This window comes from Hyla sarda, chromosome 5 (genome assembly GCF_029499605.1).
Source record: "Hyla sarda isolate aHylSar1 chromosome 5, aHylSar1.hap1, whole genome shotgun sequence".
In the NCBI taxonomy this organism is placed as follows: domain Eukaryota; kingdom Metazoa; phylum Chordata; class Amphibia; order Anura; family Hylidae; genus Hyla; species Hyla sarda.
In genome coordinates, this window is record NC_079193.1 from 238,617,944 (window position 1) to 238,633,748 (window position 15,805).

Below are 15,805 nucleotides of genomic sequence, written 5' to 3' on the forward strand. Positions count from 1 at the left end.
GCAAAAGTTCTATGAGGATGGGAGGTAGTTTACATCCAAACAGCAGCTCTGGGAGGCTATTCTGACATCTTGCAAATAAATTCAAGCAGAAACTGTCCAAAAACTCACAAGTTCAATGGATGCAAGACTTGTGAAGCTGCTATCAAATAAGGGGTCCTATGTTAAAATGTAATGTGACCTGTAAAAGTGAATAAAAAGTTAAAATGTTGTTAAAAGTTTGATTAAAATTGCTTTTGATTTCAGTAAATATGCTGCAAATGCAACAAATGACAATTTTCAGTTCTTTACAACCTATAAAGTATTTTGAAACTTACTGTGCGTAATAATTTGGAACAGTGCATTGTAAGTTTTTTATGTTTAAAAAAAAATACGGTTATCATTAGGAGGTTTGTTTAATAACATTTTAATCGTACTCTTAATAGTTGATAACATGAGAATTATGCTGACTGTTATTTACATCAATTATTTAGGTAAATTATAAAAAATATAATTTGTATAATAATTTGGAACAGGGTGTAGTGTAGTTTTATCAACATTTATATTTTGCCAGTTTAGATTTATGAATTTATGAAAGCGGCGATACCAAATTTGTTAACATTAATGAGATTTATATGTTGTGCATGTGCTCAGGGATTACTAAGTGCACTTCATAGCTGGTGAGTGTTGGTTGCTATAAGCGGCCGGAATTTTCCATTAATGACTGACAAATAAAATTTAAAAAATTTTGACAAACCTTTAGACCGAAACTAATAAAATATAAATGTTTACAATTCTGGACGGTGAACAACATTAAAAAAAATAAATAAACACCAGTGTTGTCTTTTTTGTCACATCATTTATTAGAATTATTTTGTTTATGAAAAGTGATCAAAAAGTACAATATAAACTATCTAATGGTAATATAACACATATAAATAACAAATATAAATCATGCAAAAAATAAGCCCTCACACAGTCTGTAGACAGAAAAATATATGCGGGTCAGAAAAGGGCTATTTAAGCATATTTATGAACAAAAAAAGTTACAGCCACTAGAGGTTTGGAGCATCTCCTTGGGATGCACATGTGTAGGGTCACTAATACTACTTGTGTACATCCTGAAGTTGGAGGCACTTTGAGTCCTGTAGAGGCTGCAGGCATGAAGCTGCCTAAGGCCATGAAGACTTGGCGATGGGGAAACTACTTACTGGGAGTGCTATCTACATGAACAACTACCTACTGGGGGCTATCTACAGTAAAAAAAAAACTACTCACTGGAGAATTAATACATGGAGAAATTACCTAGGAGTGTCAACTACTTACTGGGGGCCTACATAGAGGGCAAACTACCTACTAAGAGGCTATACGCTGGGAAAACTACATTCTGGTGTCATCTACCTAATAGAGAAACTGCACACTAGGGGGGACGTGTCAAGCAACCTACCTCCCTGTTGGAGAGATCTACCTAACCTTTCTGTGACTAACTGCAAACAGAAAAGTCACTAGATGTAACTGCACTGTAATCACTTTTACAGTCTTCAGAAACGTGTAGAGCTGGTATCTACCAATCTATCACTGTTTATGGATATATTGGTCTGTGTATAATATGTGTTCATAGTGTGGCAGAATTCATCCTTTTTTATTTATTTATTTTTTTAAATCTCCCCCTCCCCCCTTGAGAAAATCCTGCTTATGCCCCTGAATACGACAGTCACTACAATGTGCTCTCTATGTCTACTTCGAATAGTATAAGAGTAAAGCCCTACTGTACTGAGGTAAGTACCATATGTTTACATCACAGACTTAAAGGGGTACTCCGGTGGTCAACGTGTTTTTCCGTTTTGACTTACCCTATTTGTTTTGTTTCATTTCTTTTCTTGTTGTTTAGCCTACTCTATTTCCTTTCTTTGTTGTCTTTTTATCCCCCACTTTGTTTTCCTATCTTTGCTTCTATTTCCTGTTTCTTGCTGTGCTGAAAACTACAAATCCCAGCATGCCGCATGCCTTGCTGGTTTGGGGTGGCTCCTTTACTATTTTCCCGGATCAGCCCCCTTATACACAGCACACTAATATAATCAGCCTTGGTTGGGGTACACCACTGTCAGACACACACAAAAGGGACTACAACTCCCAGCATGTGTCATTCAGGAGTCTTCAGTCTGTGATATAACACCAGCATGCTGCCTCTGTAGTCTCCTGGGGGTTGTAGTTCACCACACCTCTATAGGGCATACACCAGTGTTTCCCAACCAGGGTGCCTCCAGGTGTTGCCAAACTACAACTCCCAGCATTCCCAGTCTGTCAGGGCATGCTGGGAGTTGTAGTTTTGCAACAGCTGGAGGCACACTGGTTGGGAAACTCTGGTGTAATGCTGAATAGGCTAGAACAGTGTTTCCCAACCAGGGTGCCTACAGGTGTTGCAAATCTACAACTCCCAGCATGCCCAAAGTCTGTCAGAGCATGCTGGGAGTTGTAGTTTTGCAACAGCTGGAGGCACACTTGTTTGTAAACACTAGCATGCATACACACACACACACACACACACAACAGGGACTACAACTCCCAGCATGTGCCATTCAGGAGTCCCCCCCTCCCCCTTCACATATAGAGATCATTCCCAGTATGAGATTTATTCCCCTGCAGTCCATACATCCCCAGCCTGTGCACCTTCTCATCCTCCCCTTCAGATAACACTTATCTTCTCTGTGAGGTCCTTCTCCTGTGCAGACCTGCCTCCTTAGAATACAGAGCAGGGGGTAGGGGAGTTGAGGAGCTGTGGAGCTGTGTACTCAGCTGGATGAGATGAGGGGGCGTGGCTTATTTTTCTCATGCAGAAAGAGAGAAAAAAAAAGCTGTGACATCTTGTCCACAACAGACTCAGAACTGTGGACAACAGTAAAAGAAAACACTCAGAAATACAGAACTTCCTGCACAACAAACAGGTAAGAAAAACACATACATGCAGCCAAAATATAGAACACATATATATTGCAAAAAAAAACAAAAAAAAAACTTACAAAGAAGATGCCATATAGTCAAAAACATTAACCACCAGAGTACCCCTTTAATTCAAAGCTTGGCATGTGGGACTGCAGAGGCCTCCATTTGCACTAATTTTCATACATAGAGAATGCAGGTACACCTTGAATAAAGCCTGGTAATGCCTATTTATGTATATTCTTATGTATTTTACCTATACTAGTAATAGGGAAAAAAATGCACACTAAAGAACGTTGGGAGAAAAAGCTAATTTTTTTTGGTTCTAAAATAAGAAAAATGTTAATTCTGCAACAAACCTATGTGCCTCATTTTTAATTTATAACATAACCGCTGCACAAAGTGGAAAACTTAACTTTGGGGAAAATATGTTGCCTACCTTCTCTTTATCTCTAAAGACTTGTTTCAAATAAATTTTTTACAGCGGCGAACATTAGATACAACAAACGCCAGTTAAGCCTCAGTAAAACTGAATTATTAAATCTGTCTGTCTATATCCTGTTACCGTCTACTTATGAATACTTGATTTTATTTTGTATAATTGACAAGAGTTGTCAGGAAACGATGGTTTTCATTGCAATCAAATTACAATCATCAGGTATAAGTGTCACACAGAAAAGCCTGTGTCATGTGTTGATACATTCATTGATAAGCTTTTGTAGTAATATGTCAAATTGCTGGAATAGTAATATGTCAAATTGCTGGAATCTGCCTAGGACTCGGTAACGGTGGAAAAAGAAATAGGGTAAAAACGGAGAATAAAGATGTTGACTATGTATATCAAATACCACTAACTTCAATTTGTAAAACATTTCAATGGCTGTGCATAAAAATGCTAAGCAGTAGTGGAGCATAGTGTCAAAGAAGCATTATAGGGCACAGTCTGGTGTCAGAAAGTGCTTTGATAGCAACCAATAAAAAGAGCTGTCATATATTGCAAACATTGAAGCTATAATGTCATCACCTGGGACAACAGAGAAAAGCATATTGACATTTATAAGAGATTGATGAAAATGAGTTCTAAAGCATTCATTTCTCCTAATACCACAGAAGGAACTATGTTCACTCAAGAGATATTTGATCTGAATTAGGAAACTGATGAAGCGATTGATTAATTGGAATTTAAGCCATCAGTCACCGGATCCATCAACACATTCATTTACATTTTAAACAATCAGCTGATGGGCCAATCAGATCCCGCGTATTAATACACTTTCAATATGATACCACTGAACTCATCACAATTCTTTATTGACAGGAGCACAGATGCTTTTAATCCGGGCTTGATCACACTGCATATATTTGAGGATTTCTTTATTGACGTTTGTGTTTAAGCAGTATGTTGTCGTATTAAATACTTTATGGAATATATCTAAATGCAGCAACAGTACGGTTTAATTAAAGCGGATACGTGTCTCAAATCACTTGTTGAGTCCGCAGGAAACGCATATTGGCAGCCTGCAAACAAAGATTCATTTGTGTGCAAATTAGGGCCTGAATTTCAGAAAGTCATAATCTAAACGTGAAGAATAAAATACTGCTGCGGGACCCAGTTCACTAGTTTAACATGTTTACGTTGGCTACAAGACATATGCAGCCATACAGATATCATACAGAACTATGAAAAGGATAAAAGCAGCCAATACTATCTACAAAAGAAAAGCCGCAAAACAGGTACAACTATCATAGCAAACATGCTTACATTACTAATGCAGACACTCAGAATTGAGGAAGATGCAGAAGGAACCATAGACATAAGACAATCTAAAAAGAGTGAGGAATAGAAACATAAGGTTTTGGTTAGGTTAAACAGATAGCAGAACAACTCTGTAGTACTAACTTGAAGTGAAAGTTTGAGACAAGGTTAAAGGGGTACTCGGGTGGAAAACTTTTTTTTTAATGAACTGGTGCCAGAAAGTTAAACAGATTTGTAAATTACTTCTATTAAAACATCTTAATCCTTCCAGTACTTTTTAGCAGCTGTGTGTTACAGATTAAAATCTTTATTTTTTCAATTTCTTTTTTTGTGTTGTCCACAGTGCTCTCTGCTGACACCTGATGCCCGTATCAGGAGTTGTCCAGAGCAGGAGAAAATCTCCATTTCAAACCTATGCTACACTGGACAGTTCCTGACACGGACTGAGGTGTCAGCAAAGAAACTTTGGACAACACAAAAAAGAAATTCAAAAACTAAAGAATTTCCTCTGTAGCATACAGCTGCTAAAAAAGTACCAAAAGGATTAAGATTTTTTAATAGAAGTAATTTACAAATATGTTTAACTTTCTGGCACCAGTTCATTTAAAAATAAAAGTTTTCCACCGGAGTACCCCTTTAGGGTTGCCTTTATAGGTCTGAAGAGTAGTGGAGAGATGGATAGATTGCAGTAGAACAAGAAAAAAGCCTGAAGGGGATTAATGTGACTAAGTGGTTAAAGTGGATTGGTTGAATACAGAGTAAATGTTGGGTTGAGGATGGAACCAATATACAATAAAGGTATTCACTTTTTTGTTACATCAGTAGGATGGAATGACAGTCGTGTTTTTTTTTTTAAGTTGGAGATAGAGTACCCCGATATTCCTATCACACAGCGCAGATAACATTGATCCAGAAGTAAAGTCTTAAAGTGCACCCGTCATTTATTTAAAAAAAAAATAAAAAAAAAAAAAAAATTCCAATATGTTCTAGGGACATGGTAAAGGTTTAGACAGGTAGGGGTCCAGTGTTTAGACCCCAACTGATCACTAGAATGAGTGGGGAGAGAAGAATGCTGTCCCATGCTTCTCTTCCCCACTCTGTATATTTGTTACCAAAACCATCCCATAAACTTACAGTATACGGCTGTAACACTTTTCAGAAGACAGGGACCTCGGTGGATGTGGATCCGCTGGACCTGTGTGGCAGATGACTCGGACCGTACCAGGGAGCGGAGCCTAAGGTGCCGCTGGTTTTCACCAGAGCCCTCCGCAAAGCGGGATGGACTTGCTGCGGCAGGCGGCACCCAGGTCGCTACCCCTGGCATGGCTTGACCACACAGGTGGCTGAGGAGATGCGAGGCACAGGAGGGATAAGGAAGCTCGTAGTCTGGATAGCACAGCTGAAATTAGGCAAGCAAAACCCATTGGCCCTGATTTACTAAGAGTGCAGTGTAGTTTTCTTTGTGGGTTTTAATTCCCTACAATTTTTTCCACGGCATTTACTAAGGTTTCCCTAGATTTTGCACTTTTCCCTACATTTTGCTTTTTTTACACATGCTCTGAGCTGGAAAAATCTATTATAACATTGTCCAAAATAGAAGGCAAATCCTCGGTGTAGTACAGTGGGGCAAAAAAGTATTTAGTCAGCCACCAATTGTGCAAGTTCTCACACTTAAAAAGATGAGAGAGGCCTGTAATTTTCATCATAGGTATACCTCAACTATTAGAGACATAATGAGAAGAAAAATCCATAAAATCACATTGTCTGATTTTTAAAGAATTTATTTGCAAATTATGGTGGAAAATAAGTATTGGGTCACCTACAAACAAGCAAGATTTCTGGCTCTCACAGACCTGTAACTTTTTCTTTAAGAGTCTCCTCTGTCCTCCACTTGTTACCTGTATTAATGGCACCTGTTTGAACTTGTTATTAGTATAAAAGACACCTGTCCACAACCTCAAACAATCACACTCCAAACTCCACAATGGCCAAGACCAAAGAGCTGACGAAGGACACCAGAAACTAAATTGTAGACCTGCACCAGGCTGGGAAGACTAAATCTGCAATAGGCAAGCAGCTTGGTGTGAAGAAATCATCTGTGGGAGCAATTATTAGAAAATGGAACACATAAAAGACCGCTGATAATCTCCCTCGATCTGGGGCTCCATGCAAGATCTCACCCCATGGTGTCAAAATGAACACAAGAACGGTGAGCAAAAATCCCAGAACCACACTAGTGAATGACCCGCAGAGAGCTAGGACCAAAGTAACAAAAACTACCATCAGTAACACACTACGCAGCCAGGGACTCAAATCATGCAGTGCCAGACGTGTCCCACTGCTTAAGCCAGTACATGTCCGGGCCCGTCTGAAGTTTGCTAGAAAGCCTTGAGGTGATCCAGAAGAGTATTGGGAGAATGTCATATGGTCAGATGAAACTAAAGTAGAACTTTTTGGTAAAAACTCAACTCGTCGTGTTTGGAGGAGAAAGATTGCTTAGTTGCATCCAAAAAACACCATACCTACTGTGAAGCATGGGGGTGGAAAAATCATGCTTTGGTGCTGTTTTTCTGCTAAGGGACCAGGACAACTGATCCGTGTAAAGGAAAGAATGAACGAGGTCATGTATTGTGAGATTTTGAGTGAAAACCTCCTGGTGAAACGTGGCTGGGTCTTTCAGCATGAAAATGATCCCAAACACTCCGCCCAGACAACGAAGGAGTGGCTTCGTAAGAAGCATTTCAAGGTCCTGGAGTGGCATAGCCAGTCTCCAGATCCAAACCCAATAGAAAACCTTTGGAGGGAGTTGAAAGTCCATGTTGCCCAGCGACAGCCCCAAAACATCACTGCTCTAGAGGAGATCTGCAAGGAGGAATGGGCCAAAATATCAGCAACAGTGTGTGAAAACCTTGTGAAGACTTACATAAAATGTTTGACCTCTGTCACTCCCAACAAAGGCTATATAACTAAGTATTGATATGAACTTTTGTTATTGACCAAATATTTATTTTCCATCATAATTTGCAAATAAATTCTTTAATAAATCAGACAATGTGATTTTATCGAGTTTTTTTTTCTCATTATGGGGGGGAGATTTATCAAAACCTGACCAGAGGAAAAGTTGCCCAGTTGTCCATAGCAACCAGATTGCTTTTTTAAATTTTTAACAAGGCCTTTGCAAAATGAAAGAAGCAATCTGATTGATTGCTATGGGCAACTTTTCCTTTGCACAGATTTTGATAAATCTCCCCCTATGTCTCTCATAGTTGAGGTATACCTATGATGAAAATTACAGGCCTCTCTCATCTTTTTAAGTGTGAGAACTTGCACAATTGGTGGCTGACTAAATACTTTTTTACCCCACTGTATAATCCGAAAGCAAAAACCCAAAAATGTATTCTTACACTAAAACTGTAGTCATTAAAAATATATATTTATTGAAAGCACATTAAAATTATGAACATGATTAAAATACATAATACATGAATATGGCAACAAGGTATACAAATGACAGAATCAAATGTGATATGGTCAGTATAGTGAGCGTGCTGAGATTGTGAGTTGTAGGTAAAACAGACTCAAAGACAGGGTCAGGCAGATAGAAGAGAGACAAGGAACCATATACACAAGCCCCAATGTAACCCCAGAAAAGTAAGGAGAGGTAGCAAAAGAACATGCAAGATCCATAAAACATAAATTGCAAAGGTAAAAGCACACAATACAGACCACTTCACAGACCCTTGACATGTGTTTCGCGGACCGCTTTATCCATGGGAGATAGCTCTGAGCTGTTGGGTTTTCTTCAGCTGAAATCCACCACATTTTCAGTGGAAACCTTAGTAAATTTGTGAAAATGTCAGAGACATGCCCCTTTTCACGGCGACCACACCCCCTTTTCATGTTTTCTCAGTAAAATGAAGAGTTGGTCAGGTTTTTTTCAATTCTGCTGCAAATTCTGCTGCAACTAGAATTTCTGGCGCACAACCCAACAAAACATGTTGGATTTACAATAGTAAATCAGGGCCATTAACTTTAATCCCTTAAGGTCATGCGCTGTAAATGTAAAGCGCTGCATAGCACCTCTTAGCGCACAGTGCCGTACATTTACGGCGTGGCTGTGATATGAGAGGAGGAGCTGCACTCGCTTCATTACCAGCAGCTCCCGGCGGCTGTCAGAAGCCGCGCACCCACCGGTAATGGCAGATATCAGCGATCGCCCTGATGTCTGCCATTAACTCCTCAGGTGCCGTGATTAATGCAGATCACGGCATCTGCGGCAGTGCAGCACTTATAATGGCTGATCTGATCGCCCGCGGCCATCAGATCAGCCAAGATGGCCTCTGTCCGTCTCCCGAAGTCTTCTGCACTGATCTGCCTTCCAGCAGACCAGAGCAGAAGATCACCGATAATACTAATCAGTGCTATGCCCTATGCATAGCACTGAACAGTATTAGCAATCTAAAGATTGCTATAAATAGTTTCCAAAGGGGACTAAAAAAGTGTAAAATAAATGTATGAAAAAAAAAATTATAAGTGAAAAATCCCCTCCCCCAATAAAGTTTTAAACCACCCTTTTTCCCCATTTTAATACATAAAAGCGTAAAAAAAATAACAATAAATAATAAACATATTTGGTATTATTGCGTGCGTAAATGTCCGAACTATAAAAATATAATGTTAATGATCCCCTACGGTGAACGGCATAAATGTAAAAAAAATAAAAAAAAAATAAAAGTAAAAAATTTCGGCTTTTTTGCCACACCAAACTGCAAAAAAATTCATAAAAAGCGATCAAAAAGACACATATATACACAAATCTGGTACCAAAACAAACTACTGATCATGGCGCAAAACATGAGCCCTCACACATCCCTGAATATGGAAAAATAAGAAGGTTAGAGGTGGTCAAAATAGAGCAATTTTAAACATACTGATTATGTAAAAAAAAGTTTGAGATTTTTTAAAAGCAGTATAATAATAGAAATGTATGTAACCATGGGTATCATTTTAATTGTATTGATCCAGAGAATAAAGAAAACATGTATATAATGCCGTAAAGTGTACAGCGCGAAAACAAAAAACCCCAAATCTGCTAAATTATGATTTTCGTTAACATTTTTTGGGTTTACTATACATTTTAGGGTAAAATGAGTGATGTCATTACAAAGTACAACTGGTCACGCAAAAAACAAGCCCTCATATGGGTCTGGGAATGGAAATATAAAAGAGTTATGAATTTTAGAAGGCGAGGAGGAAAAAACGAAAACGCTAAAATAAAATTGGCTGCGTCCTTAAATGGGCACTGTCAGATACAAAAACTTTTAATATGTTGTAAAGCATGCAAAACCAAAAGGTTATGCAATTGCTTTCATTAGCCAGTCAAACAACTGCCCCCCTGTCTGCTTGGACACATACTAGTCCTGCTGTGTCCATGCATCATCACCTATGTCATGGACACACTTCCTTGATTGACAGCTGTGAGTGCAGGGCTCACAGCTGGAGGAAAAATCCTCCCACTGTCAGCTTGTGTCCCGCTACTGTCTCAGTGAGGAAAAGCTGGGAGTTGTAGTTTTGCTAATGCTAGGGGAGATGTGAGCAGACAGCATACTGAGGGAGGGGGCGGACACCTGCACAGCGAGGCCATGCCCCCTACTTCAGACTAGTGAGCTAAACTAAGTGTAATAAAAAAAATAATATAAAGGTGCTAGACACATAAAAATTAGATGTACATGGTTAGGATTAGGTACTGAGTGATGTATTAAAAAAAATGACGGGTACGCATTAAGGTGAAAATGTCCTTAAGGGGTTAATGGCAAGCAATCCGTTTGCAGGAAATCCACTAAGGATATGCTACGTGTGATCATACCCTTGCATGAAATCCTGCAAAAAGATTGACAACCTGCAGATTTGAAGATCCACAGGAAGCTCGTTTTTTCCACCACACAGAAAATATATGTAGAATGTGGTTGAGATTAGTTGTAAATTATCATCCCCTCTTATTGCATTGGAATATGTTACAGATTTTACCTATGCAAATTTGTTTGTAAAACTGCTGCAAATCCCCAAATTGTGAATTTAGCCTAAGAGGTTTGCATTTGTGACACCATCATGTACTGTATTCTAATGTGTCAAATTAACCTGACAAAACCCATGCTAGCATCAGTGAGTGTCATTTGTGAATTGCCATTTCCAATTGTTTTAACTGCTCTGTGCTATCTCTCAGCAACACTGAATAAGCTATTTGCTCTGTGGCATTATGTAAATTGCAAATTTGTTTTCAGTCCTTTGACTAATCCTCAAAGACGTTTTCCCCCTTTAACAAGATGATTTACTGTGATAAAGGAAAAGTTGGCGTGAAAGTTTTCTCTCTACCTATCTAGCATTTGAGTGAGGTTACAGCTTAAAACAATGGCTGGATTACAAAAAGGGCAATATTATTCAGCAGCCTAAAATAGGTGTCAAAACATTTCCAGGCTGAGTAGAATCAAACGTAAAAACTGAAATGGGAACTGAGGTAAGGAAACAGATTAAAGCGGTTTGGACAGATTGCTGGCAGTTGTTCATGCCCCGCAGATAAAAGTTTATCTGGCTGTATGTGCAAAACTTCACTCTAGTCATTTGTCATTCTTCACAGCAAAGCGGTGAATTCTACACATCACTACTTAAGAAAACTTTCTAAATTCTAAACTCGATACCATAAAGCTACTAAAGCATTACGAAATTCCCAAAGCACCTGTTATTTTCAGTTTGCTGGAATCTTTATTATTGTCATAAGTCGTCTTTATTTTATTCAGTATAACCACGATCAAAGAAAGAGCATTTCCACCCAGATAGCTTCCATATCCATGGTACTAGCAAAACATAATGGCCATTTCTATAAGTCTTCTACCCTCGCGAGGAAAACTCCATTACCCAGTACTAATTCCTTGGCCTGTGTAGCAAATAGCAATGAGGAACCATACCAGTGGGTTCAGTAAGGGAATGTTCCTCCACCACAACGAAAGAATATTCACATTGGCCCAGATTTATCAAACTGTGTGAGATAAAAATATAGAGTGATTTTCCCCCAGCAACCAATCACAGCTCAGGTTTCACTTTACCAGAGCTCGTTAGCTGAGCTGTGATTGGTTGCTGGGGGAAAATCACTCTATTTTTTCTGTCACACAGTTTGATAAATCTGAGCAATTATCAATATATAGGGATCAACCATAGTATTAAAGGGGTAATACGCTGAACAAACTGTTTAGAACGCTGGAGCCGGCGCCGAGAGCTCGTGACATCATAGCCCTGCCCCTTCATGACATAATAGCCCCGCCCCCTCAATGCAAGTCTATGGGAGGGGGCGTGACAGCCGTCACGCCCCCTCCCATAGACTTGCATTGAGGGGGTGGAGCGTGACGTCATGATGTCACGAGCTCCTGATGCCGCTCCAGTGTTCGGAACAGTTTGTTCCAAACGCTGAGCAGCGGAGTAACCCTTTAAGGCTACGTTCACGCTGTGCGTCTCTGTTGCATTTTTAACATTTAAAGTTTCTCCTGTTTTAGTTGGTGAACTCCTATGTCTTCCAACAATTCACTAATTAAAACAAAAAATGGTTGAAAACCCAACAAAAATACACATTATGAACACAGACTAAATCCACTGACAGGCGAAGTGAAAAACATTGTTTATCTTTCTACAATGACAACTGTCAAGAGGTAAGAGTTATTAGAATGTAAGGTAACAGTAAGTTCTGGAAGCTTATGTTTTGGAAGAAAAAAATGGGTAAACATAAGGAACTGAGCAACTCTGACCAGACTTTTTGCTGTCAAGATAATTGGGAGAATATTTTGAGAACTGCAGGTCTTGTGCAGTGTTGCTGGTATACAGTAGATAGTACCCACCAAAAATGCTCCCTAGAAAGGACAACCATTGAATTGGGGCCCATGGCTGAGTGAAATGGGGGCCCATGGCTGACTATGTGGGGAACAAAGGCTAGCTTGACTGATACAATCATACAGAACTACTATAGCACAAATTGCAAACACATTTAAGACGGACAAGAACAAAGGTGTCAGAACACACAGTGCATCATAGTTTGTTTTTTATGGGGCAGAGTTGCAGACCCAGTGGTCTTGTTGACCCTTGAGCACCGGAAGTGCCTAAAATAGGCATGAGAGCATCACTTACCTGGGAATGAGATATCTCCAGAATTAACTATGGGAAGAAGACTAGCCAGTGGCTGCTGTGTGAGGCTCCGCACAATGTTCTTCTAGAAATCCTTGGGCCCTGGCATTCATGCAGATGGTACTTTGACAGGTCCTACCCACCTATACCTTGTCACATACAATTTATTTTACATCCTTAACAGCAATACAATTCCTGAATGACCCATGGAGAGAGACCCCACCTTACTTACTGGACTTAAAGGGCCTGGTCATAATGTCTTGGTGCCAGACAGGCCACAAAACCATCATATGTCTTGTGGAGTCCTTGGCCCAAAAGGTCAGAGCTGTTCTAGTTGCAAAAGACATACCAACACAATATTAGATGGTCTAAAATCTGCATGTGATTTTTAATGCAAATTCAAATGTGGATTCCCCAATTCAATTGAAAGGGTATAGTCACCTAAAATATATGGCCAAACCAGTGGCAAATTCAAAAACTTCTACTGTTTTTTCCCCCCACTATATGGACACAATTTATTGGGAAACACCTCTTAATCATTGAGACGTTTCATCAATTTCCAGTATCTTCCAATGCAGTCTGCATTTACAAACATTTGTGAAAGAATGGGATGTTGTACAGAGCTCAATTAATTTCAGCGTGGTACTGTAATAGAATGCAACCACTGCAACAGGTCAGTTTGTGAATTTTTTCCATGATAAACAATGAGCAGTATTATTCAAAAGAGGAAGCATTTGGGAAATACAGCAACAAGCAGAGTAGTCAAGTGCCGAGACTCAAAGTGTATAACAGTCCCTAATGCTCTGGTGACTCAAGAAATGTGTTCCAAACCTCACATGGCAGTAAAATCAGCACAGAAATTTCTATGGATTTAGTATGGGATGTAATGTGTAGATGTCCCAATTATTTTGTCCATATAGTGTACATATCTATTCCACAGCCTTAGGGTGCATGTACACCACGTTTTCAGGCTATGGCTGCCGGATCCGGCTGGGGGAGGGGAAAACCATGCGCTCTTGTACCCCAGCTGGAACAGTGCTGAAATCCATTGACTTCAATGAGCCAACCATAGTCACCGCTTGACTCCGGTGGGCTTATTTTGATCCGTATCCGGTTTTCTGACCGTACTTAAAACCGCAGTATACTACGGTTTTAGGTCCAGTCAGAAAACCGGATACGGGTCGAAAGTAAGCCGACCGGAGTCAATAGATGACTACAGTCGGCTCATTAAAATCAATGGTTTTAAGCGCTGGTCTGGCTGGGGTACGGAAGCACATGGTTTTCCCCTCCCCCAGCCAGATCAGGCAGCCATAGCCTGAAAACATGGTGTGCACCCTTATACTGTAAGAGCTGAACATTACGGTGATAGGTGGAGTCTTTATTCAACAATATTTGGTAAACACAGTTGAGGTATGCAGTTTCTTTTACTTTATAAAAAACAAACAAAAAAAAAAAAACGCCACAGAAACAGAATGGTTTCTACTAAGCAAGTATATCCTACAGATGTAGTCTCCAGTAAATGCATTTTAAAAGAATTTTCATAAGAATGTGAAGGACAACCGCAACATATGATGTTGTGTCACCGTAAATCCAGTACTAACAAAACATATTCAGCTCATTGAATCCCACTTGTATCATAGGTCAATGTTTGCATCGCCTGTACATACACAGCAGCATGTTATTTTATTCACGATGAGGGACAGTTATCAATGTTTGCTTATGTATCCTTTTTTTTAGCCATTTTTTCCTTACTTTTTTTTTTGCTTATGTGTGACTTATTTATCAACTGGTTTCAGCCTGTTGATAATTTTCTTTCACGTAAGCAATTTTTCCTTTTTTACTTTGGTAGTAGCTTTTTCTGCTCCATGTTTGAGCTGGAGTAAATTTAGTCAATTTTTAACCCTGTTGCGACTTTTTTTTCCGCAGTTGCAACTGTCGCAGTTAATAAATACCTGACTACCCGTAGTCCATTTTAAAATTATTACTACGTAGTTAATTTTTGGAAAACTTGCTTTTCTCGCTTTCCAGTCAAAAATCGCGTAGTTGCAGTTGCGACAATTTTGCGACAATTATAGTAAAGAAAACCTGACTAAATCCGTTGATAAATGTCCATAAATGTGCCCAAAGTTTTCATCCCAGAGTGATGTAGAAGAGGGAATGTGCTTTGTATAGTGTTACACTGAACATCATAAGTAGCTGGAAGGAGAAAGGTTTCCCTTTTTCATCCCTTCCAGTAAGCAAGCTGGGGTCTATCATATTAGTGATTAAAATATTGTACTCCCATCTCCCTCGCAGAGTCACAGTCTGTCACAATGTTTATTGGGAAACAAATTTTAGCAGATGTTGCAATTTGTACAGACAAAGTACCGCACTTGTCTAGGGACTGTAACGGAAATTGCATCTTAGTCCCATCCACTTCAGGTTGGACTGCAATACCAGACTAACCTCATGGAAAAGAGTGATGTAGTTTGTCATTATTCTGATCTTTTGTTCTTTTTTAACACTGAATGCCTTTATAAATAATGAATGGACGTATGATTTAAGATGTTTTTTTATAGTGTTAATGAATATGTAGAAAAAAGAAACAATGGCGACTCACCAATACCAGAAAGTTCAGTCTTTATTCATCACAGATCCGTGTGCAGACATATACACTGAGGCAGGGAGCAGTAACGGAGCTAGCAGGAGAAAGGAGTCAGCGCGTCGCGCTGACTCCTTTCTCCTGCTAGCTCCGTTACTGCTCCCTGCCTCAGTGTATATGTCTGCACATGGATCTGTGATGAATAAAGACTGAACTTTCTGGTATTGGTGAGTCGCCATTGTTTCTTTTTTCGACGTATTCATTAGCCCTGTTGATCGTTCACCATTCAGCAATAGAGCACCACCGATAATACCTTAACATTACGTGCTGGATTCAAGTGATTACCGAAGCCTTCCTGATAACAGAGTGAATATAAACCTAGGAAT

General features: G+C 39.4%; 1 protein-coding gene across 3 annotated transcripts in view; it reads right to left on the minus strand.

Annotated features, from left to right (window-relative positions):
* The window catches only part of ATP9B (ATPase phospholipid transporting 9B (putative)), a 323,289-nt gene that overhangs the window by 244,881 nt on the left and 62,603 nt on the right, over positions 1 to 15,805 (minus strand). The window lies entirely within an intron of this gene.